Source organism: Arvicola amphibius, chromosome 10, assembly GCF_903992535.2.
Source record: "Arvicola amphibius chromosome 10, mArvAmp1.2, whole genome shotgun sequence".
Classification (NCBI taxonomy): Eukaryota; Metazoa; Chordata; class Mammalia; order Rodentia; family Cricetidae; genus Arvicola; species Arvicola amphibius.
This window is the reverse complement of record NC_052056.1, coordinates 61,321,998-61,345,765: the sequence shown is the minus strand read 5'-3', so window position 1 is coordinate 61,345,765 and position 23,768 is coordinate 61,321,998. Positions and strand designations below refer to the sequence as shown.

The 23,768-nt window shown below is 47.9% G+C and overlaps 1 protein-coding gene across 3 annotated transcripts in view; it reads left to right on the top strand.

The window, feature by feature from the left end:
* Positions 1–19,280: 19,280 nt before the first annotated feature.
* The window catches only part of Tnk2 (tyrosine kinase non receptor 2), a 40,133-nt gene continuing 35,645 nt past the window's right edge, over positions 19,281–23,768 (top strand). For all 3 annotated transcript variants that reach the window (XM_038345645.1, XM_038345643.1, XM_038345644.1), the window contains exon 1: positions 19,281–20,074. The gene's annotated coding sequence lies outside the window, so the exon portion shown is untranslated. The remainder of the gene's footprint in view (positions 20,075–23,768) is intronic.

Here is a 23,768-nt window from a genome sequence, read left to right as displayed (position 1 = left end):
ATGAACAGTTTGGCTGGATATGTACTCTCACCTTGAACATAGGGTTGTGAAGTAATTGGTGATATTTCCTATATTAATTGTTGAAAATTCTTATACATTTCTAACTCCTAACTATTCAGGCTCTAGAGACTGAACGTAGGGCCTTACACATGCTAAACAGACAGTTAATCCTCAGTCTCTCTCTCTCTCTCTCTCTCTCTCTCTCTCTCTCTCTCTCTCTCTCTCACACACACACACACACACACACACCTATTTTGGCTTGATTTTTTTTCTAGTTTTTTTGTTTGTTTATTTGTTTTTTTTCTTTTTCAAGACAGGGTTTCTCTGTAGCTTTGGAGCCTGTCCTGGATAGCTCTTGTAGACCAGGCTGGCCTCGAACTCACAGAGATCTGACTGCCTCTGCCTCCCTGGTGCTGGGATTAAAGGCGAGTGCCACCACCGCCCAATTTTTATCTGGGTCTGAAAAAAAAAATGACGCAACAATTAAAAGCACTGGCTACTCCTCCAGAGGCCCCAGGTTTAATTCCCACCACCCACAAGGAATCTAAAGGCCTCTTCTGACCCTCAAGAGGAACAGGACCCACACATAACACAACACATAGGAACCTGCAGGCAAAACGCTAACACGAAAACACAAGCAAGCAAATCTAAAAAGCATGATCTTTTGCCTTGGAGACATTTTCCATGAGGGATTATAAAGTCTGCTAGGATTTTTAACCTTTCTGGAATCCTGGTTGTAGAATCGGACTACCTGGACTCCATTAATGCGCTCCTCAGCACTATCTCTCTGGCCATTTGGTCTACTCTGGGAGAGAGTTTTTCAACTTTATTTTCTAACTCCCTCTTGAAAGTTTTGCTACTATAATTTTATTTTATTTTATTTTAAATATTTATTTATTTATTATGTATACAATATTCTGTCTGTGTGTATGCCTGCAGGCCAGAAGAGGGCACCAGACCCCATTACAGATGGTTGTGAGCCACCATGTGGTTGCTGGGAATTGAACTCAGGACCTTTGGAAGAGAAGGCAATGCTCTTAACCTCTGAGCCATCTCTCCAGCCCCCTGCTACTATAATTTTAAATTTCAAGAACTATTTTCTCTCTGACTACTGCTTTTCATACTCTTGAATTCTTGTATCATGGATGGGATCTTTTTCATTTCTCAATAGTAACATATTTTTGGGCTTTCCCCTGTTTTTGCTTCTCACTTTCTCTGAGTTTTTTCATGTTTCCTTTTCCAAAGGTGTGAACATTTTCCCCAAGTATGTGGGGTTTGTTGATCTGTCTATTTTTTAAAGAGAGAGCATGTGTAATATGCACTCTACCCAGGAACCTCTCGGGGGAGTAATTGGCAGGGCTCTGATACTCTACCGGGCAGTAGCTGCAGGTCTTACTCCTAAACTTGTTTGTCTCTCTAGTTTCTGGGAAACTTTGTTTTTTAATCTAGGGCAGTGGTTCTCAACCTGTGGGTCGCAACCCGTTGGGATCAAACAACCCTTTCACAGGAAAGCACTTAAATTTACGTTACAATTCATGAGAATAGTAAAATTGCAGTTATGAAGTAACAATAAAAATAATTTTATGGTATGGGGGTCACCACAACATGAGGAACTGTGTTAAAGGGTGGCACACAGCATTAGGAAGATTGAGAAACACCATTCTAGGTAATTGTAAATTCATTTATTGGTGATCTGGGTCCAAGGGAGCGAGCCTACAGCCTAGCCATATACTCTAGAAGCTATCACTCATGGCTTTGAATAGGGCTTTTTGTGTCCCCCTGCCTCCCCCGCTCTCCCTCCTCCCAGAACCTCCAGTTTCCAGCTGCCCTTGGTGAGTCTCCTGTCGTCTGTAGGCAGGAATGGGACAGGTGTCTATAGACCTTAAGGTTCCTATTTGTTTAAACAAGGTCTCACTCTGTAGTCCAGGATGGCCTCAAACTTGTGGTAATCCTCCTGCTTCGGACTCCCGAGTGCTACTGGGATTCCCCATTCCAAGGGTAAAGACTTTTCATCCCTCGCAGACCCCGGATGTGGATTTGTCCTGCGAACCTCCCTGTGGCTTCTGGTCTCCCTCAGCTAAGGAATGGGTTCCCCTTTGTCTCATTCAACAGTGTGGAGAGTTTCTACCACTGAAAGGAAGTTGAGCTGTCTGTTGCCCTGAGGGGAAGGTGGTGTATGCCTATTTGAATTCCTACATCAAAGTAAATCTCCCATAAATTAAAGATTCAACGTTGAAAAATAAAACCATAGTGGCTGTGTGGGTCGAGGGAGGTGGGGGTGAGGGGGAAATGAGGTTGGGTGTGTGTGGGGGTGCATGTGTGTGAGGATGGATGATGGGTAGGGAGTATGGGGGTGGGGTATGTGGGTGGGCTGTGTATGTTTGTGGGTGTGGGTGCGTGTGTGGGGGGTGAGGATGGGGTATGGGGGATGAGGGGTCAGGATGGGGGCTACATGGTGTGTGTGTCTGTGTGTGTCTGTGTGTGTGTATGTGTGTGTGTGTGTGTGTGTGTAAGAGAGGGGGGTGGGGTGGGGTAGAGGTGTGCTCAGTTAGGAAAGCACTTGTCTTGCAAGTAAAGACTAAGCCATAAATACTTTCTGTCTATAAACCCCCAGAGTCTCTTATAATATTTGACTTCCCTCCCTTTTTAAAAAATGTATGTGTTTTAATTACGATTCTGTTGCTGTGATAAAATACCGTGACCAAGGGCTGGAGAGATGACTCAGCGCTTAAGAGTACTGGTTTTTCTTCCAAAGGACCCAGATTCAATTCCCAGCACCCACATGGCATCTCAAAACTCCAGTTCCAGGGATCCAACACCCTTGCACAGACAAACATGCAGGTGAAACACCAACGTATGTAAAATTACATCATATATATATATATATATATATATATATATATATATATATATATAACCAAGGCAGCTGACATAAAGAGAGTTTATTTAAGCTTTTAGTTTCAGAGGAAAAGAACGTACAGAACGAATCTATATGTAGAGAGAACGGGTTTACTCAAATGGCTTGCAGACGGTGGTTCAGTTAGTAGCAATGCCGTCCACCAGTGGAAGGTCCAGGAATCCAGTAGCTCAGTCCACAAGGCTGGATCTCTCCGCTGGTCATCAGTGCACACTGGGATCCCGAGAAGTCGGCTCTGATGTCAGGAGGGAAGGGATGTACTAGTGAGAGAGCAAGCAGGTAGAGATGGCGAGTTTCCTTCTGCCATGTCCTTCATACGGGAGCCAGCAGAAGGCCTGTCCAGATTAAAGGTGGATATTCCCACTTCAAATGATTTAAGTAAGAAAAAACTCCCTCACAAGTGTGCCTAGCCCCTTGGGTTTTAGTTAATCCCAGATGTAGTCAAGGTGACAACCAAGAAGAACCACTACAGTAAATCTATCATGACAGGACACGGCAGCAGGTGGCAAGGCGGCAGAAGCAGGAAGCTGAGGGAGAGCTGTGAGCCCAAAGAGAGCAAACTAAAGGTGGGTGAGGCCATATAACCTCAGAGCCTGACCCCCGTAACACACATATATCCTCCAGCAACACTGCACCTTCCAGGACTTCCCAAACGGTATCACCAACTGGCGACCAAGTATCCAAATGCCTGAACCTAGGAAGGCCAGTTCTCATACAAACCACCACAGTGTGTATGTGTGCACACTACTCATGTGTGTGTAGGTGCGTATGTGTGTATGTGGAGGCCAGAAAACAACTTCAGGTGTTCCACAGGCTCATCCATCTTGCTATTTATTTATTTATTTGTAAGATTTATTTATTTATTATATATAGTGTTCTGTCTGCATGTATGTACATCAGTAGAGGGTGCCAGATCTCATTATAGATAATTGTAAGCCTCTATATGGTTGCTGGGAATTGAACTCAGGTCCTCTGGAAGAGCAGTCAGTGTTCTTAACCTCTGAACCATCTCTCCAGTTCACACCTTGTAATCGTCAAGTAGGCTGGGCTAGTAGCTGGCCAGTGAGCCCCAGAGAGCTACCTGCCTCCACCTCCACATTCCCTGAGATTACAGTTTAATGCCACTGTGGCTGACTTCATGGGTCATGTGCCTCAAAGTGAGATCCTCCGAGCGCTGCCGACTGACCTATCTCCCTGGGGCCTCACTCTGTATATTTTTTGTAGTTTAGTTTTGGCTTGCACATGAGTGTGTGCGTGCGTGCGTGCGTGCGTGTGTGTGTGTGTGTGTGTGTGTGTTAGAGGAAGTTGAGTTAAGAAAGGTGGGCTGGTAGCCCCTCTGGAAGAGTGTTGCCCTAGCATATGGGAAAGCTGAGGTTCAATCCCAACCACTACAGAAAACAGAGACAGAGGCAGAGAGAAGGGGCTCTGGGTTTGTATCTGGTTTGTAGAGACTGTAAACCAAGTTCGATAACTACTTTTAATTTCTGAGCATCTTTCTACCAGGCTCAGAACCTCCATTTTCCTTATTGCTGTAGCAAGTGGGCCGGGCTAATGCTCTCTTAGATCATTTCTAGTTTTAATGTAAAACTCCTCTCCTGGGCTAGGGGCCATAGTTCAGTAGCAGAGTGTATAAGGTCTTGGGTTCTAGTCCCATCACCTTTACAGAGAGGGTATGTGTGGAAAAGAAACTAAAACAAACCTCTCCATTGCCCTGGTCAGTGGTCTACTGCTGTGCAGAGACCAGCCCCACAGCAACTCTTATAAAGAAAACATTTGCTGGGCGGTGGTGACGCATGGGGGGGGGGGGCAGAGGCAGGCGGATCTCTGTGAGTTCAAGGCCAGCCTGGTCTACAAGAGCTAGTTCCAGGACAGGCCCAAAGCTACAGAGAAACCCTGTCTCAGGAAGAAAAAAAAACCCACACCAAAAAAACCAACATTTGATTGTAGGTGGCGTACAAGTCCAGAGGTTGGTTATTGTCGTGGCAGAAAGCATGGTGGCATGCAGGCAGACATGGTGCTGGAGAGGTACCTGAGGGTTCTACGTCTGGATCAGCAGGAAGCAGGAAGAGACTGAGACACTGGTGTCGCCTTGAGCATTTGTGTCCTCAAAGCCCACCCCTAGTGACACACTTCCTCCCAAAAAGTTCACAACTACTCCAACAAGGCCACACCTCTTAACAGGGCCACTCCCTATGAGCCCATGGTGGGGGCATTTCCATTCAAACAACCAAACAACCACACTCATTAAGAGTGTATATTTTCCCAGGAAATAGTGGCTCACGCCTTTATTCCCAGTACTCAGGAGGCAGAGGCAGGTGGATTTCTGTGAGTTCGCGGTCAGTCTGTTTTATAGAGCTAGTTCTAGGACAAGTAAGGTTTCACAAAGAAACCCTGCCTCAGAAAAACAAAACAAAAGCCTTTCAGCAAATATATGTGTGTGTGTGTGTGTGTGTGTGTGTGTGTGTGACGTATATTTCAGCAAATATATGTATATATGTGTATACACACACACACTGTGACACACTGGGGTTTCTAATGCCACTCTGATGAGCAAATACTCAGCGGAGGGGTGGAAAAGATTGAGGAATGGTGAGGTGAACGCTTGGTAGAGAGAGGTTGAACAGGGGACTCAACTGCGGTGTCAGGTGTGAGAAGTGGTGGATGGGGGAACATGTCCTTGCTGGGAGGGGCCAACAGTGTTGTGTTCAGCAGCCTGGATCTTCGTAGACTCAGTCCCCAACATGCTGCCAATTTGCACAGTTGCCCTGGTTCTGAGCCATCGAAGGGTGTCCAAGATGAAGAAGGGCCCATTTTGGGCTGGAGAGATGGCTCAGTGGTTAAGAGCACTGGCTGCTCTTCCAGAGGTCGTGAGTTCAATTCCCAGCAACCACATGGTGGCCCACAACCATCTGTAATGAGATCTGGTGTCCTCTTCTGGCGTGCGGGCATACATGGAGGCAGAATGTTGTATACATAATAAATAAATAAAAATCTTTTTTTTAAAAAAAAAAGAAGGGTCCATTTTCTGGACTGAACCTCCTCAAAAGACCTCTGTGGTTGAGGCTGCTCCTGGAGACCACGTTGGCATCTGTGATCCGTCGCCCCAGTCTATGCTGAAGCCTGAGGTTCATGTGGATGTCTGTGGTCCCACAGCAGCCAGAGGCCGTGTTGATGTGAGTGGCCAGAGCCGCCACCTGAGGGCCACGCTGATGTTTGTGGGCTGTGCTGCGGCCTTTGGCCATGTCTGGGTCAGTGGTCCGGCTTCAGTAAGGACCCATGTTGATGTCTGTGGCCAGCGTCCACCACTAAGGGCCATGTTGATGCCTGAAGGCTGTGCTGCCGCTGGAGACCACGCTGTGGTCCATGGCACATGCTGATGCCGGAGAGCATGTACAAGTCCGTGATCCACGCTCCTGCTGACTGGAAAGGACAAGGAAGCTGCTTTTGCAGTGGCATTGATGACTGCAGACTCGCAGCTGAGAAAGGCGGACATAGAAGGCTTCTGCGTCAACCCCTACCCCAGCCCCACCCCCAAATAAAATAACAGTCTAGATGGAAAGACATCAGAGATCTCCTTAAAAGTGTGGTAAGGATGTTGAAATGTAGCTTTCCACATCCCTGGCTTCTGGTGCACTCGGGGAAGGACTCAGTTTTTTACAAGGGGCTGGTCAATTGGACTTTTTTTTGGGGGGGGAAGGGAGGTCACAAAGATGAGGGGGATGGGCTTGGGAGGACCTGGAAGTGAGTGTGATCAGGGTTCATCATGTGAAATTCCCAAATAATAAAAATATTATTTAAATATAAAAATATATATTTATTAACATAAAAAGCATATGTTTGGGTCTGGAAAGATAGCTCAGTGGTTAAGTGCACTTGTTGCTCTTGCCGAGGACCTGGGCTTGATTCCCAGCACCTACATGGTGGCTCACAACCATCCATAACTTCACTTCCAGGGGATCGAACGCCCTCTTCTGATCTTCCTAGGCACCAGATGCATACGTGGTACACAGATACAGGCAAAACTTTCAATTTACCACTGTATTTGTGGCGTGAACCTGGGAGAAGGGGGGCTAAAAGTGAGGCGGACTAAAGTCTTAGGCAATCGTCAGCTTTAGTCAGAGCATCAGGCAGTGACTACTCTGAGGGTAGAGGGAGCCCCTGGAGTGAGGTGTGCAATCACAAGCCCCAAGTGGAAAAACATGTTTTTCCATAGAGACACATGACTAACAACCGACATAGACTCAGCCCTTTCTGCTACACCTGGGAGGAGCAGGAAAACACACTCCAAGAACAATTCTGTGTCCTGAAGACACTGAGGTCACAAGACCTGATGATTCCTTAGAGTTTCCTCACAAGTGCTCAGAATTCTCACAGGAGTCCTGGACTGTGTTCTGACAACTCATTAACATAAAATAAAACAAACCTTTAAGAGTTATAAAAGAATATCTCTTGCTTTAAGCCCAGATTCAGTTTGTCTTTTTAGGGTGCCTTTATGGGGCAGGACTGAGGGTGTCCCTCAGTTGGTAGAGTGCTCACCTGATGTGTATAAAGTTCTGGGACCCAGCCCCAGTGATTCATAGACGGCCTGTGAGGGCACACCCAGCACTCAGGAATTGGAGGCCAGAGGTTCAGAAGTTCAAGGTCATCCTCCGCCACTTAGAGTTTAGCTGGCCTTGAAAAGACAACTTGGAAGGAAAGCCAAACCTGGCTCAGTGCAGCCTCTGAGGTGCCTCTTGAGTGTTGCTTCCTCCTGACCACAAGTGTGTTAGTCGGGGTTCTCTAGAGTCACAGAATTTAGGGGATGAATCTCTCCATGTATATTTTATTTAACTTTTTTAAAATTTTATGTGCATTGGTGTGAAGGTGTCAGATCTCGTGGAACTGCATTTTCAGACAGTTGTGAGCTGCCATGTGGGTGCTGGGAATTGAACTCAGGTCCTCTGGAAGAGCACTCAGTGCTCTTAACCACTGAGCCATCTCTCCAGTCCCCTCTCCATGTATATTTTGAAAGGGGATTCGTTGAAATGCTGTATGGGCTACAACCTAGCTAATCCACCAATGGCTAGTTATGAACAGAAAGTCCAAGAATCTAGTAGCTGCTCAGTCCCATGAGGCTGGATGTCTCAGTTGGTCTTCTGTATATGACAGAACCCTGAAGAAGTAGCTCCAGTGCCAGGGAAGAAACGGATGTGCTGGCAAGGGCAAGCGGGCAAAGGGCAAAGGTTCCCTCCTTCTGTGTCCTTATATAGACTTCCAACAGAAGACATGGCCCGTATTCAAGCTGTGTCTTCCTGCCTCAAGGTCTGGATTAAAAGTGTGTGTCTTTCTGCCTCAAGATCCAGATCAAAGGTGTGTGTCTTTCTACCTCTAAGGTCCAAATTAGAAGTGGATTCACTCACTTCAAACCAAGCAGAAAATCTCTCTCATGTGTCCCTGAGATTTCTGGATTGTAGTTCATTCCAGATGTAGTCAAGTTGAAAACCAAGAACAGTCACTATGACAAGCATAGGGAATATCTTTGCAAACTCCTTCAAGGGACATTTTGGCAAAACAAAATGTGCCTTCTCATGGTAGGCCTGGCTACTGCAGAGAGTACAATAGCCTGTACAGACAGAGCTGGCTAAAACAGTGACCACCATTCCATCCCTGGGTTCCACCTGGAGGTCACTGAGCACAAGAACGTCATCATCTTCACTGTGTGGATTGCAGGTGACCGCAGGACACGGGCCAGCCAATGTGGCACCACTACTTCCAGAACACTCCAGGTTTGATCTTGGTAGTTGACAGTGATGGCAGACAGTGTGTGAAAGAGATCCACGAGAAACTCATGAGAATGCTGGTCAAGGGGGCTGGAGAGATGGCTCAGAGGTTACGAGCACTGGCTGCTCCTGGCTTCCATTCCCAGCAACAATATGGTGGCTCACCGCCATCTAGGATGAGATCTGGTGCCCTCTCCTGGTATGCAGGCGTACATGCAGACACAACACTGTATACATAGTAAATCTTTTAAACAAAACAAAACAAAAAGAAAAGAGAATGCTGGCCAAGGATGGGCTCTAAGATGCTGTCCTCCTGGTGTTTGCCAACACACAGGCCCTCACAATGCCAAGAATGTAGCCCAAATCACAATCTGGGATTGCACTCTTTGCACCACAGGGACAGGTACATCCAGGCCACCTGTGCCACCAGTATGACTGGGCTTTATAAAGGACTAGACCAGCTGTCCAATCAGCTCAAAGTTGATCCAGTCCGCCACTCCCTCCTCACGTCCTCCTCTCTGTCTTCCACGTTCCTTTCATGACTGTAGTCCATTGAGGCAGTTTCTGGTACCCTGTGCAATATTACTTAGCTTTTTTTTAATCATAAAAAGAAAAGTCAGCTCACTCGTAGTCCGAGAAGGGATTTTGATGTCTGAGTGCCTGGCCTCTGGGAGCTAATGGATTGAAGATTGGTATGAGAATCTGTTTGCTGGTTGTTTGTTGAACCAAGCTCTGTGTGTTTTAAGACATAATTAAAAATATAAGACAACCAGGGGCTGGAGAGATGGCTCAGTGGTCAAGAGTGCCCATTGCTCCTAGCAGCATGTCAGGCAGCTCACAACTGCCTTCTAACTCCAGCTCCAAAGGGAGGCCCAATTCTTTTTCTTCTTCTCCTTCTCCTCCTCCTCCTCCTTTTTCTTTTCCTCTTCCTCCTCCTCTTCCTCCTCCTCCTTCAACTCCTCCTCCTCCTCCTGTTTTTAAGACAGGGTTTCTCTATGTAACAGTCCTAGCTGTCCTGGAGCTAGCTCTGTAGACCAGGCTGGCCTCGAACTCACAGAGATCCTCCTGCCTCTGCTTTCCAAGTGCTGGGATTAAGGCGTGTGCCACCACCACCTGGCAACAGTGCCCATCTCTGAACTCTGTAGGCAAATACATACACATACACATAGATGAGTGAAACAAACAAATCTGCAAAACAATGCTAAAACGCCCAGCATGATGCAACATGTTCTTAATTCAACCCTTGGGGGCAGAGGCAGGAAGGTCTCTGTGAGCTCATGGCCAGCCTGATCTACACACCGAGTTCCAGGAGAGCCAGGACTACAAAGAAAGAGATCCTGTCTCAAACAAATAGATGAGAATAAATAAATAAGTAAATAAAGTGATGCTAGATGTTGCGGGGTATTCACCAGAGCACACGGCTCCGGCACGGCCTTAAGGCAGTACAGCCTTACTAGCCTGCCGGTGACCACAGTGGGCATTCCGGTTCCTAGTGCATCACTGAGCCTTTCTCAGGGTGAGCTTTTAAAACATGAACACAAAAGGCATGTCCTGGGTTGACATACTCCGGTTAACAAGAGCAGTTGGCCAGAAGCAGAACTGCAGGAGCTAAAAAGCAAGGGTAGTACATTAGAGACGTTCCCAGAACCATGTACTTTGATGGATTAGGTCTTTGTTTTAGCTTTGGCAGAAGGTGCTGTCTCCACGCTGAGTGTTACAGTCAGAATGCTACCTCCATCATGGAGTCAGTTGTGCTAAGTCGGGGGGCCTGTTACACCAGACAGGAAAACTTGAATATACAGAAGGGGAACTGTGCCTGTAATAGCTTTTGCCATATAGCCCGAAGCTAGTCCCTGGGATTGGCTGTCTCTCTGTGGGAATGGACTCCCATCCACAGCATGGTCACAATGGAGCCCTCATGACGTGTCTACCTTTGGGTCACCAGCACACTCTCTAGCATTGTGTTTCTATTCATGCTCACCTGGCCAGCTAGGGGTGACCTGGAGAACTCTGTGGGGTGCAGAGCCCAGCCTTGTCTTTGATTAATGAATGATTGGGCAGAATTTCCAGCATGCTCTTAGACCCGCTTGGACGTGCTGCCAGGAGGCATGAGTCTCACGAGAAAGGACACAAGCAAGCTGGGAGGGTTGGTCTGCTCAGGATCAAATCTCTTAGTGTGCTACCTCTGCCTGTGAAGTAGATTCCTCCCTCTGTAGATGGAACGGTGGGCTGTGTCCGGCCACCCAGCTAGCTAGCTTTACCCAAAATAATTACACGGAAACTGTATTCATTTAAACACTGCCTGGCCCATTAGTTTCAGCCTCTTATTGGCTGATTCTCATATCTTACTTTAACCCATATTTAGTAATCTGTATAGCACAACGAGGTGGTCGCTTACCAGGAGAGATCTTAACCTGTGTCCGACTCAAAGAGGAGAGGCATGGTGACTGACTGAAGCATCTGCCTGACTCTGCTTTCTCTCTCCCACAATTCTGTTCTGTCTACTCCACCTACCTAATTTTCTGTCCTATTAAAGGGCCAAGGCGGTTTCTTATTTTTTTTTTTTTTTTTTTTTTTTTTTTTTTTTTTGGTTTTTCGAGACAGGGTTTCTCTGTGGCTTTGGAGCAAGGCGGTTTCTTTATTAACCAATGAAAGTAACACATAGTCAGATGACCCTCCTCCATCATCCCTCAGCCCGAAAGAGTTCAGTTTACTGGCTGTCTTAGGGTTCCTATTGCTGTGTAGAGACCATGACCTGGGCAACTCCTACAAAGGAAAACATTTCATTGGAGTGACTCACAATTGCAGAGGTTTAGTCCTTTACCATCATGGGACAAGGCTGTGTGGAGGCCAATCTGGTGCTGGAGAAGGACCTGAGAGTTCTACACCGTGATCCTCAGACAGCAGGAAGTGAACTTTATCACTGGAAGTGGCTTGAGGGTATATGAGACCTCAAAGCCTACCCCCACAGTGACACACTCCCTCCAACAAGACCATACCTACTCCAACAAAGCCACAAGTCCTAATAGTGCCACTTCCTATAGGGGCCATTTTCTTTCAAAGCACCACACAAACCAAAGATGACCTCTACTTTCTTCATTTGTGTCTGCTAAGCACTGAAGAAGCTGGAACTGTAACTTTTATCATCCAGGAAACTGTAAGCAGGGTTTTCTGTTACACAAGCCTATTCCCAAATAACCACACAGAAACTTATTGTTAATTATAAATACATGGCCCATAGCTTAGGCTTATTACTAACTAGCTCTTACAACTTGACCCATATTTCTTATCTATGCTCTACCACATGGTGATACCTTTGGCAGCACAGCATGTCCACCTCTTGCTTCTTCTGCGTCTCATGGCAACTCCATTGTTGCCAGGAGTCTTTCTGCTCTCTTTTTATCCTGGAAGACCTGCCTAACCTCTCCCTGCCTACCTATTGGCCATTTAGCCCTTTATTAAACCAATCTGAGTGACAAATCTTCACTGTGTACAAAGTGATTATTCCACAGCAAGAAACCTCGGGACTGCTTTACTTGGGCATCCTGGACCCTCCCACTGCTTTGAATAAACAATTAGTGATCAACCAGTAAGCAGACAAAACAGAGGACACCTTTGTAATCTTCTCCTCACCATTTAGTAACCTAGAGATGCCTCTGGGAACCTGCATTCATCTGTTTACCTTGCAGCCAGCCATCTAAATCTGAGCATCTGTCCTGACTGCCCCAGCTAGTGTTCCTCTTGGTCTTCTTATCATCCGATCTCTTAAAGCCAACGATACCAAGCCATCTTGGATGGCTAAAGTGACATTTCCAGGAACTGGCTGTCTTGTTAGGGACATGTCTCATAGGTCAGCACCCTCACTTTCGCTGTTCACTGCCCTGATTTCTGACACATTGATCTTGTCTTCTGGAAGCACGGTTTCCTAGAATGGTAACTTGCAGATCTGAGTTGGCTTCTGTTTTCACACTGCTGACCCCTGGGTACCTAACTTCCCACTGTGTTGCTGTGATGAATCAGTCCCTGTAGGTCTTACCCTGCTGTGATTTACCAGACACATAGGGATTACCAGGGAGCGGCCATAAAGTCATTAAGTAAGAGGGGGGAGTGATGAAATCGAGGTTTTAGGAAGATTAAACAGCAGTTAATGAGGAGGCTGAGTCTGAAGTCAGCAAGGTCATCTAGAGGACACTCGCGGTTGTAAATGACACCGTTTGGGGTGTAGATGTTGCCGTATTATCTCTTGTAATCCTGAAATCCCTTTGAGAGAGGCTCCGAGAAGCACTGTGAAAGCAAGCATCTTCTCCACGTCATGTCTGGCAAGTCAAAGGTGTGTGGCGACCACATGAATGAAAACTGCCCGAGAGAAAGCCAGGGCTTGGGACCCAGGTTCTCTCTAGGTGTCCTGAAGTGGAGTAAGGGTGGAAGCCTGTGGAACTGAGGCACTGCTATGGTGCTGAAGGAAGAAATGGCTAAAAGAAGCGCTGAGAACCAGAGTCTGAACCAGGCGGTGGTGCCGCACACGCCTTTGATCCCAGCACTGAGGAGGCAGAGGCAGGTGGATCTCTGTGAGCTGGAAGCCAGTCTGGACTACAGAGTGTGACCCTTCCTCATAAACACACAGACAGAAACAAAGTCTGTTTTCTGGGTCAGTGAGAGAGCCTGGGGTGGGGTGGAACGCTGGACTTGTATTCAGGATGTTGCCAACTCCTCAGATCCACGTGACCAACTAGAAATGCTTGGCAGTCAGCTGAGCATTGGTACCAGGAGGGAGCCAAGGATGCCGGGAGAGCTACATGTGTGAGCCTAATTACCTCAGATGTATCAGGGTGGTGTGGTGGAAACGAGAAGAAACACAGCAAAGGAGTGTGTAGGTCTCCATTTTAATCGAGGAAAGCTGAGCAAAGAGAGGAGGTGCAGAAGGGCACCCCGGTGAAAATCCCTCACCACTGCCACGCAGAGCAGTGGAGTCTGACTAGTCTGACTTTCCAGAGTATTTTTGTTGCCTGTTCTGTTCTTGATCGTGTAGTTTGGTTTGAAATAGTGTTTCATGTAGTCTAGGTTGGCCTCAGACTCTCTGTGTAGCAGAGGATGACCTTAAATTTATCCTCCTGCCTCTACCTTCCAAGTGCTAGGATTACAGCCAGGACTCGCCACACCGCGGGGGGACTATACGTTAGGCAAGCAACTAAAGCTACATCCCCAACCTCTTGATCACGATAATGCCTGACACTGCTGGATGACAACAGGACAGTTGGTGCAGCCCCATCCTAACTCTAGATGTCCACCAGGGGGCGTCAGAATCCAGGACGCAGTGCTGTTTCCTTTAGGACTACAGCCCATGTTGACCTCAGGGTTTAAGATCTTTTGACTTTTCAACCCCAGCTGGGCAGAGGAGGCAGGCATGTGGGAGAAGCTGGCGGCAAACCACTCCTCCCTATGCCCTAGTAAGGTTTTGAAAACTGAATTTCCCGGGGGCGTGTGAACAGAGCCTGTTGAACAGCTCCCAGGAGCTCTGACCTACTGATAGGTGAGGGTACGGTCTGTTCTTGGTTCTCGGAGGATATGGCCTGGGTTCGCAGATACTCCCGCGCCCATGGAATCATCAGAATTTCTCCCTTCGCCTTCTTCTCATGGCCCCTTCCTGACTTCAAAATCCCCCCCCCCCTTTTTTTTTCTTGTTGAATCCAATCATTGATTCTGATACCAGCATCTCACTGCCCAGGGACCTCCGTTCAGACTTGTTTCAGGCACAGGTTACAAAGACCAAAATATCTGGTCTCTCTACCTCCTTACCCTGTTTCAGCAAGCACTGTCCCTTTCTGGTCACATTCTGGGATCACCAGGGAAGCTCTAAAAAGCTATAGAGATGGATAGTAAGATGACTCTGGCAATAGAGGCATAGGTTATAAAGTTTGAGGAACCCTTACACCCCTGAATCCACATGGGAAAGGGAGAGAACCAACTCCACTTGTTGTCTTTTGACCCCCACGTATGTAAATTTGTGTACACACACACACATATGTGTAAAAAAAAAAAAAAAAGGAGCCAGAGACACTGAGTTCTATGCCAGAGATCACATAATTATGCTAAGGTATACAATATTGTTTACGTTTTTTCGCGGGCTGCAGAGAAGGCTCAGCAGTTAAGGGTATTTGTTGTTCCCAGCACCAAAACAGCAGTTCACAAACATCTATAACTTCAGTTTCGGGGCTCCAATGCCCATTTTTGATCTCCTCAGACGTCAGGCACACAGGTGGTGCATGTTTATACACAGACAAAACACTGCTGCCCCTAAAATAAATAAATCTAAAACAATTAAAAATAAAAACACATTTTGCCTCATGAACCAGTACCTGAAAGTTTGATGGTAGAAATGTCAGGCCTCGGATTCTCTTTTCAACCTGCTGAATTCAAATCTCCATCTCTCGACAAGACGCCTAGGTGACTGAGAATCGCTGTTCTAGTTAATATACCACGTCCTCCAATTCATAGCTACCAGATTATTCATGCCATAGCAGCAGCCGTCCAAAAGTTTTCACTGTGACCCACAGAAAGACACAGATTTTTACATCAAGATGCAGAGCACATACACACATGTATAATGAATCAAAAATGTCATAAAAACAATATGCCCACTACCTATGCTATACGCTCATCCATTCCACAGACATTCTTGGCATCCGTGTTGTGTTAGGCTTTATTCCAACAGTGTGTACATAGAGCAAAAATTCATGTTGTGGTAGGGTTTATAGCCTGCTCGGGCGGGAAAGAGAGACCGTCAGGAAGTCACAGATAACCCATGAGTATGAAAGGCACGCTGAAAACGTAGTAAATCTCTTTATTAAGAAACATCTTGAGTAAGGCTGCCTCGGGAGCTGGCTACGTTCCAGGACCCTGGTGTGAATGCCCTTTAGAAAGACACGAAGTTTTGAATTTCTCTGGATTCATTTTTGTACGCTTTGTATTTTAAATAAAAAGTCAAAACAGCTCTGTTTGGGTATTTTCTATTCCTAAAAATGATTTTTGTGTGTGCATTGATGTTTGTTACAGACGTGTGCGTGCTGGGGATCAAACCCTGGTGGTCCTCTGGAAGAGCAGTCAGTACTCTTGCCCACTGAGCCATCTCTCCAGCCCTGGTATCTTTTATCTTATTGTCCTTTGATTAGAAAAGAAAAGCCAACCCAATATTCACTGGATTTAATTCACCTCCTGCTGGTAGTTTTACAACCTTGCTTTAGTCAGAAAAGTAGGGGGGGTGGGGTGGCAAAAACCAAAGTCTTGGTGCAAAGATTCTTCAGCATCTTCCAAGTCTTGGCTGAGTGTCTGCAGGTGTGAGCCAGGGTGCCTGCCACCCCTGCTTTGCCTTCTTGTTCACCCCGCAGGGCAACTGTCTCACAGTGGAGATTCTTCAGGGAACCTCCAACACGGCCCTGGAGCAGGCTGGCACACTGTGTTCGGAACTAGACCTGACAAGTCTTTCTCCCCTCAGAGCCACTAAGCAGTCGGCAGCTCTCTCAAAGTTCCAGGTTTGGGAAGAGTCTGGGTCAGGCACCTCCCAGGTCTCCTGAGCCTTTGGCTTCTAATCTGAAGTTCATTCCTCCATTAAGCTATCAGCTACCCTGGTGACATAGCAGTCTCCAGTCACTTGTACTGCCAGGCTAGGGTGATAGGGAGGTAGCCAAGGCCTCAGAGCAACCTCCCAGTGCAGCTCCAGCCCTAGATCCCCTGGTGACGAGCAGGGCGGGATGGAGGAAGCAGGAGACTTCCGGTACCCTCAGATCTGAAGCGTCGGGTAGCCATGCGCTAGGGATACGTGAGGGGCACAGATCTTGCGGGTGATTGGAGGAGAGACGGGAAAAGGGAATTGAGCAGCCTTAAGAGTTAGCTGTCAGGACCTTCCGATGATGCTGCATTGACCCCTTGTTCTGTTTGATTTGGAGCTGGAGCATTTTGGCCAAATCAGTTGTTTGCATCTATCGACCATGAAAATCTAGTTATAGCCCGGATGTTTTTCTGCAGCACAGCTCCTGAGCTGACATTGTTTTATTGTGCTTGAGTGGTTCAGAGGACAGGCTACGAAGTCAGATGGCTGGATTGGATTTCTGGCTTTACTACTGTGGACTAAGTGAGTCTGAAAAGAGTCACTTGTCACATAAGGCTTTGGTTCTATGACTATAAACTGAGAGTGGTCATACGTTCTCATTGCTGGGGGGTAAGAAGGAGATGATGCAGAGAACAAGACTATGCCCATGGGCTCTGTAAATCTTAGCCGCTGTCGTGACTGAGGCAGACCGTGTAAGAGAGGCTGGGGACAGAATCCCTCAGCTTTCTTCTATCAAACACATTGAATTCCTTTTCTCCCTGAGGCCAGGCATCTAGAGGGAAGACCCTAGCTGAGATACAGAATATTCACCCCTCGGCTCCTTGGTAAGAGTCTCTACCAAATGAGCTGCGATTAAATGATTCAGCATGTTTCTTTGTCCACCTCACGGAGCAAGCCATCGTGACCCAAATCCACGCAGATTAGTTCTTGTCTAGTTTACTGGAACTCATCTTCTTTCTGGTTGTCCTGACTATCCACCTCCTTGGCCACAGCCTTTGATCTCAATGCCAGACAAGTAAGTATGGAGCAGGACCAAGCCCACCTGCCCACTTCCCGAAAACACAACCCTTAGGAGTCAAGGGCTGATGGGAAGGAAAATCCATTTTATTAAATTGCTTGTACTCTGATCAGATGAGTGGAACTATCATACTCCTCAAACAAGTAAGTGCACAAAAGAGCTATTATTATTATTATTATTATTATTTTATTTTTTGGTTTTTGGAGATAGGGTTTATCTGTAAAACCCTGGCTGGCCTGGAACCCTCTCTGTAGACCAGGCTGGCCTTAAACTCAAAGATACGCCTGCCTCTGCCTCCCGAGTGCTGGGATTAAAGGCGTGCGCCACAGGATATAAAAGCTTTTATAAGGAAAGAAAAAGGGGCAGGTTCTGGTGTGGTAAGGAGCAAGAAGAACTTGTCTTCATCCAGGGTTTGCGTATTCTCTCTCTTTTTTCTCTCTCTTGCTACGGACAATGGTCTATCTGACCTTGACTGTTGACTGCCTGGGGTTAGTTCCTGTAATTCTTTAGACATATTACTTTTCTGCAAGTTAAAACTCACAGCATTTTGCATGCCTTTGTTAGGTGAAATACAGGACTAGTATAAGGAGTGACCTCACACACTCTAACTTTATCAGAGGTCACCAAATGTGGAATTTGTAAATCTAAAGTATGGTTATCTGTCAACATCTTAATCATTTAGGGTCAGCTTTCCTTGAGAATTTAGAATGCTGTAAAAGGAATGAAAAGTCAAAGATGGACCCACACAAAGAGACAGCTGCCTACTCCTACTGAGATGGCTTACCCTTCATCCTTATTTTCTTATTATGCCATTTTATAGATGAGGTGGAGACAACCATGGGGCTCAATGGTACTGAGCCTGTGGGTTCTAGGTCTTACTGTACAAGCCTGCTTCCATTTGGGTTAGGATCACATTGCACTGGCATTGGAAATCCCAGTCCGTTTTTCCTTTCTGGGGAGAGGAGGGCTCCCTGCACACAAGGAAAGAGAGGACCTAAGAGGAGTGGGGAGGGAAGATGATGGCATTGCTTAGGGGCAGTTTCTACCCAAGGCTCCAATAGGAAGACAAACTCCCTGGTTCTGGAATCCCTCTTTTGATTCCAGGGAAAGAACACAGGGAATGGTCCAGTTTGTTTCTGTCTGCCTGCTAGATTAAAGCAGGAGCAATTGAGAATGGGTAGAGGTGAGTTTTCATTCCCACAAGGTAAACTCAGCAGCAGCTGAATTTCAAACACTCAGGAGGCAGCAGCATTCGAAGGCAGCTTGGGTTGCAGCATAAGACTGTCTTTTCCCTTCTCACCCACTCTTATTTTAGGACTTCCCTCGCACTTGACTTTGTTAATCGATGGAACGTCCTCATTTTGAACTTCACCTTCCTTTCAGTTTTGTGTGTGTGTGTGTGTGTGTGTGTGTGTGTGTGTGCGTGTGTCTGTGCACGCCCGCGCGCGCAATACAAGGCCTGGACCCTTTAAGAGGGCGGGGCGACTCTAGTGGGCCCCACCCCCCGGGGCGGCGCAGGCGCGAGCGGGCTCTGGGAACCCGGCTGGAGGGCCGCCGGCTCGCGGGGCCGCAGCACCTGCGGCGCGGCGCCCGGGTGGCCGAGCTTGACTGCCGGAGGCGGGGGCGGGACGCCGGGCCCCCACTGCCCTCTCGGGGCCGAGGCGGAAGCCGCGGGGCGGGGGCGCGCAGGGCAGCACCATCTGGAGGGGCGGGAGCGCGCGGCCTCTGGGGGGCAGGCGCGTGCGCGGCGCGGCGGGTTCTGGGGGTCGCCGACGGGGGGCGCAGGAGGAGCGCGGCGGAGTGAGCCCCGCGTTGCCGGAGCAGCAGCCGGCGCGCGTCGGGCGGCTCAGCTGGGGCCCGCAGCTTCTCCGCGGGCTGAAGCTCGGCGTGGAGGAGCAGGGCGGGGTGGGTCCGGCCGTGCAGGAGGAGGGCGGCGTGGGGCTGGGGGTGCAGGAGCGGGGCGGCCGCGCTCACGAGTCCAGCCTGGGGGTGGTGTGGGAGCCGCCCGCCGCCGCGGACTGGAGGCGCCCGGCGCTCTGGACGGCTTCGGCCGGCGGGCCCGTGGCGCAGGAGGAGGGCCTGGGGCCCCGCAGGCATCAGCAGGAGAAGGGGGGAGGCGGACCCGCAGTGCAGGAGCGCGGCGAGGCCCGTGCCGGGGTGCAGGAGCGCGGGGAGGGCAGCCCACGCAGGCTTCTGCGGCAGCCCGAGGAGCTGCCCGAGTTGACGGACGTTTCCTTCCTGCACACGGAGGAGCTCGAAAGTTCGTACGAGCGCAACTGGGAGATCTGCGGGCACCTGGACAGGGAGGCGGTGGTCCTGGGCGCATCCCCCGCGAGTGGGGACAGACTCGAGCTACTGGGGAGGGCAAGGCCTGTGGGACCCCGGGGGCCTGAAGGAGAGGGGCGTCTGGGGGTGCAGGAGGCAAATTGGCTGCCCGGGGTACAGGAGGGTCAGGTCGCGTGGGCCGTTCAGGAAACGTATCTGAACGGTAAAGGGTCCCCAGGAGGTGAGGAATTCCAAGGGGGACACAGGACCCGCAGGCGCAGGCGGCGGAGGAGGTGGTAATCTGCAAGCCATTTCGCTGCCATCAGGAGTCCTCCAGTGCCAAGAGTAATGCTGGAGGGTGTAGGGGATTGGGGAGCAGAAGAGCGCTGTGAACCTGACCTTTGGAAGCCATTGCTGGAGGGCAGGCACTGGCCTGCAGGACCTTCTCTGCTACCTCGAGTTTGAGCATCCTCAAAGCTGTGTCTGCCTCCGGGCAACTGAAAACTCAGGTAAGAAAGGTCAGTTTTGTACCCAGCAGGAGTTGATGTGTTTAGAAGAATGGGCTCCAAACAGCCCTCAGGTTGACTAACCCCGGAGCATCATCCTCCGCCCCGATTGTATCTAGCAGCTGCTACAGTGGAGTTGTCACTTCTTTCAAGTCTAGACTGGACGTAAAGTCTTTTGAGTGGCAGAGGGAAGGGAGGGTAAGGTAGCCCCAGGGCTAAAGTTGCAGGGAAGAAGTCCTCCCCTCCACCGGTCGGCTGGTGGAGGTAGGTGTGCCCCCGTGTGACAGCTGCGCGTTGTGCAATTCGTCCCGGTGGCCTCCAGAAAAGGGAAGTGGGTAGTGTTGCTTTATCAGTGCCTTATCTTGTTGTCCTGTGGGTCACGTGAGGGTGCCAGTCAGTAGTGACTGGGGCACGAGCCTGACCTGCGCCTGCCACACGGTTTTGTCACGGTTGATTATGCTGTGGGCCCAAAGCCAAGGATGGGTAGAGGAGCAGAGAGCAACTGGTCTTCATCTCTGAATGGAGTGCGGAAGGAGAGCGGAGGGTGTCACAGCCGCTGCTACCTTCTCTTCGGGCCCAGGCCTTGACCTCGTGCTGTGCAAGGTGGCAGATAGCAAGCTGTGGTATCCTATTGAGGTCTCTTCACACCCCCATCCAGCACTGGGGCTTGTTCTCGGCACAGCCTAGAGATGGAGTTTACTGGGGCCAGGGCCAGGGACTACTTTTGCTTTCTTGTTGACACACGGACCCACCAGTTCCTTCCTGGTCCAGGTGGGCTTAGTAGGCAGTTTACAGTCTTTCTTTGCCTAGCCCTGTCAATAGTTGGGGATGGATCCAGAGTTGCTATCAGGGCCTTAGCAGGGAATATCTCTGCCCCAGCCCACCATGTGTCTATGGTTCAGATGACCCCCATACCCCATTTCTGAACCAGCCTGGGTGGAGGTAGGGTTCTCCTGTGGGGGCAGAAGAAGGGGTGGTGGTGGCTAGGACTGGCGGAGGAGCCGGTTTGCCGGCTCTGGCAAGCCCAACCTGTCTGTCCGCTTCAACCCGTGCCTGTCTCTCAAACATTCTGACACGGGTAGTTTAGCTGCTGTGCCCATGGTGCCACGCTTTTCTGGAATGAGCAGAGTGGTTCTGGCTCACTGACTTCAGTGGGGAGAGTTCTGCTCTCAGCGTATGTATAAGCATACACTTACTTTAGGGTGACTTTCCTGGCTTTTCAGTGAACAGGAGGAGAGCAATTGGACTGCTTTTTGGCACCACCTGAGCTCACAGTGCCTAGCATTTTGTGTAAGTGGAAATCAAATAGTGACCTTTTAGAGTCTGGCTGCTTTGGTTCAGCATCATTATTTCAAGACTGGCTCATGTGGTTACATGTATCATTAGTTCATTCCCTGTCATTGCTCAATAGTCTCGAATGGGTATGCCATCATCTTTATAGCCATGTACGTGGTTATGTTTCAGACTGAGTATTACAGAGTTAGCCTCTTTGGGTGCTTGTGTTAGCCTTTGTCTGGCTATATGCTTTCATTCTCCCAGGGAAATTCTTAGGACTGGAATGCTTGCTCGCATCATATTGTAGGTGAACATTTAACCTTTAACGAACTTTTAGACTTATAACCCCAATTAATAGCTACCATATTTGCATTTTCATAAACCAGTTAAAAATAAATTTAATTTAAAATGTTTTTTTAAACAACCGAGGAAATAATATTAAAAATAAATAGCTGGCCATGGATGTATGTCCCTGTAGCTCCAGCTACTTGGCATGTTGAGGCAGGAGACTTACTTGAGCCCAGGGCCTAAAAGCCAGCTTGAGCAACATAGCAGGACCCCAGCTCAGCAAACAAACAGCATCCCCCTCAAAAGACCCCAAGGCCCCAAACCTATCAGACAGGCTGTTTTTCGAATAGTTGAACAATTTTATACCATACATTGTATGGCGGTGTGTTTAGACACCTAGGAGGTGCACAGTCTATCTGACCGGCTTTAATTAGCGTTCCCTTAGTGACTAATGTTGGCGTCCTTCCTACACTCGTTCGATGGGGAATCTATTCACGTTGTTTACCCATTGTGCGGATGTTGTTTTTTTCTCATTGTTTTAAAGAATTTAAAAATATATTCAGAATATAAGTTTTATCAGGTGCATAATTTGCAGATTTTTCTTGTAGTTTGTGGCCTGAATTTTAATCATTCTTTTTCCCCCTTTCTCATCCTTTCTCTTTGCTGTTGCTTTAACTTAATCATATTTACAATTATTTACTTAATGTATGTATGTTCATATGTGTGAACTCCAGGGAAAATAACCTTTGGGAGTCAGTATTTTCTTTCTACCGTATGGGTCCAGGAATTCAGCTCAAGTGGTAAGTTTGGCATCAACTGCCTTTTCCTGTTGAGCCATCTTGCTAGCCTTTTTTTTTTTTTTAATCTTTAGACAGGATCTTATGTATCCCTGGCTGACTTCAGCCTCCCTCTATAGCTGAGGATGACCTTGAACCAGCCTGGTACACTAGGTTACCTCTTGCCACCGGTGGGATCCAGAAATGGAATTCACATTGGATTTCGGTTCTCCGGCCTGCCTCAGTGCTGAAACTGCAGGCAGGTACCGCACATGGTGACTGCTGAAGCCTGAATCCTCCTGAAAGCTTAGTTTTTAGCTTTCTTGGAGGGTCCACTGTGTTTTCTTGGTAGTGCCCATGTTATTGGCTAGAAAAGATGGTTTTATTTTTCCTTTCTGTGCCTGTAATCTATTTCCTTTTTTTTTTTTTTTTTTTTTTTGCCTGGTAATAATGGCTGTATCATGTGGTATGGAAGAATAGATACCTCAGTGCCCATCCCTGAGGAAAACATTCTATCTTTCACTGTTGAGCGTGCTATTAATTGTAGGGTTCCTTCATGTACAAAATGCCTCAGTTTGAAAACTTTCCTTCTGGTCCTGGTGGTGAGAGTCTTTTTTTTTTTTTTTTTTTTTTTTTTTTTTTTTTTGAGACAGGGTTTCTCTGCAGCTTTGGAGCCTATCCTGGAACTTTCTCTGTAGACCAGGCTGACTTTAACTCACAGAGATCTGATTGCCTCTTGTCTCCCTAGTACTGGAATTAAAGGTGTGCACCACCACTGCCCAGTGAGTTTTTTAATCAGAATGGTTGTTGGGCATTGTCAGATGCTCTGTGTCAGTCAATGATTATTGAATTTTCTGTTTTGATTTATTAACGTAACAAAATTTTATGTATATGATATATATACCAGCACTATTATATATGTGTCTGAGTTTGTGTAAGTAATACGTTAAGGGTTATTGTTTTACTTTTTTTATTTTTAAGTTGTGTTGTCTGAGTTTTCTGTCCTTCCCAGTTTCTGCAGTCGTTAAGTCCCAAAGAAATCACACAGAGGTCTACATTAACTATAAACTGATTGGCCCATTAGCTCAGGCTTCTTATTAACTCTTATAACTTATATTAGCCCATTATTCTTGTCTGTGTTAGCCATATGGCTCAGTACCTTTTGCAGCGAGGCAGTCACATCTTGCTTCTTCTGTGACTGGGCAAGGACTGCGTCCACTTCCCAGAATTCTCCTGTTCTCCTTGACTCACCTCTACTTCCTGTCTGATTGTCCCATCTATACTTCCTGCCTGGCTACTGGCCAATCAGCATTTATTTAAAATATAATTGACAAAATACAGACAATTGTCCCACACCA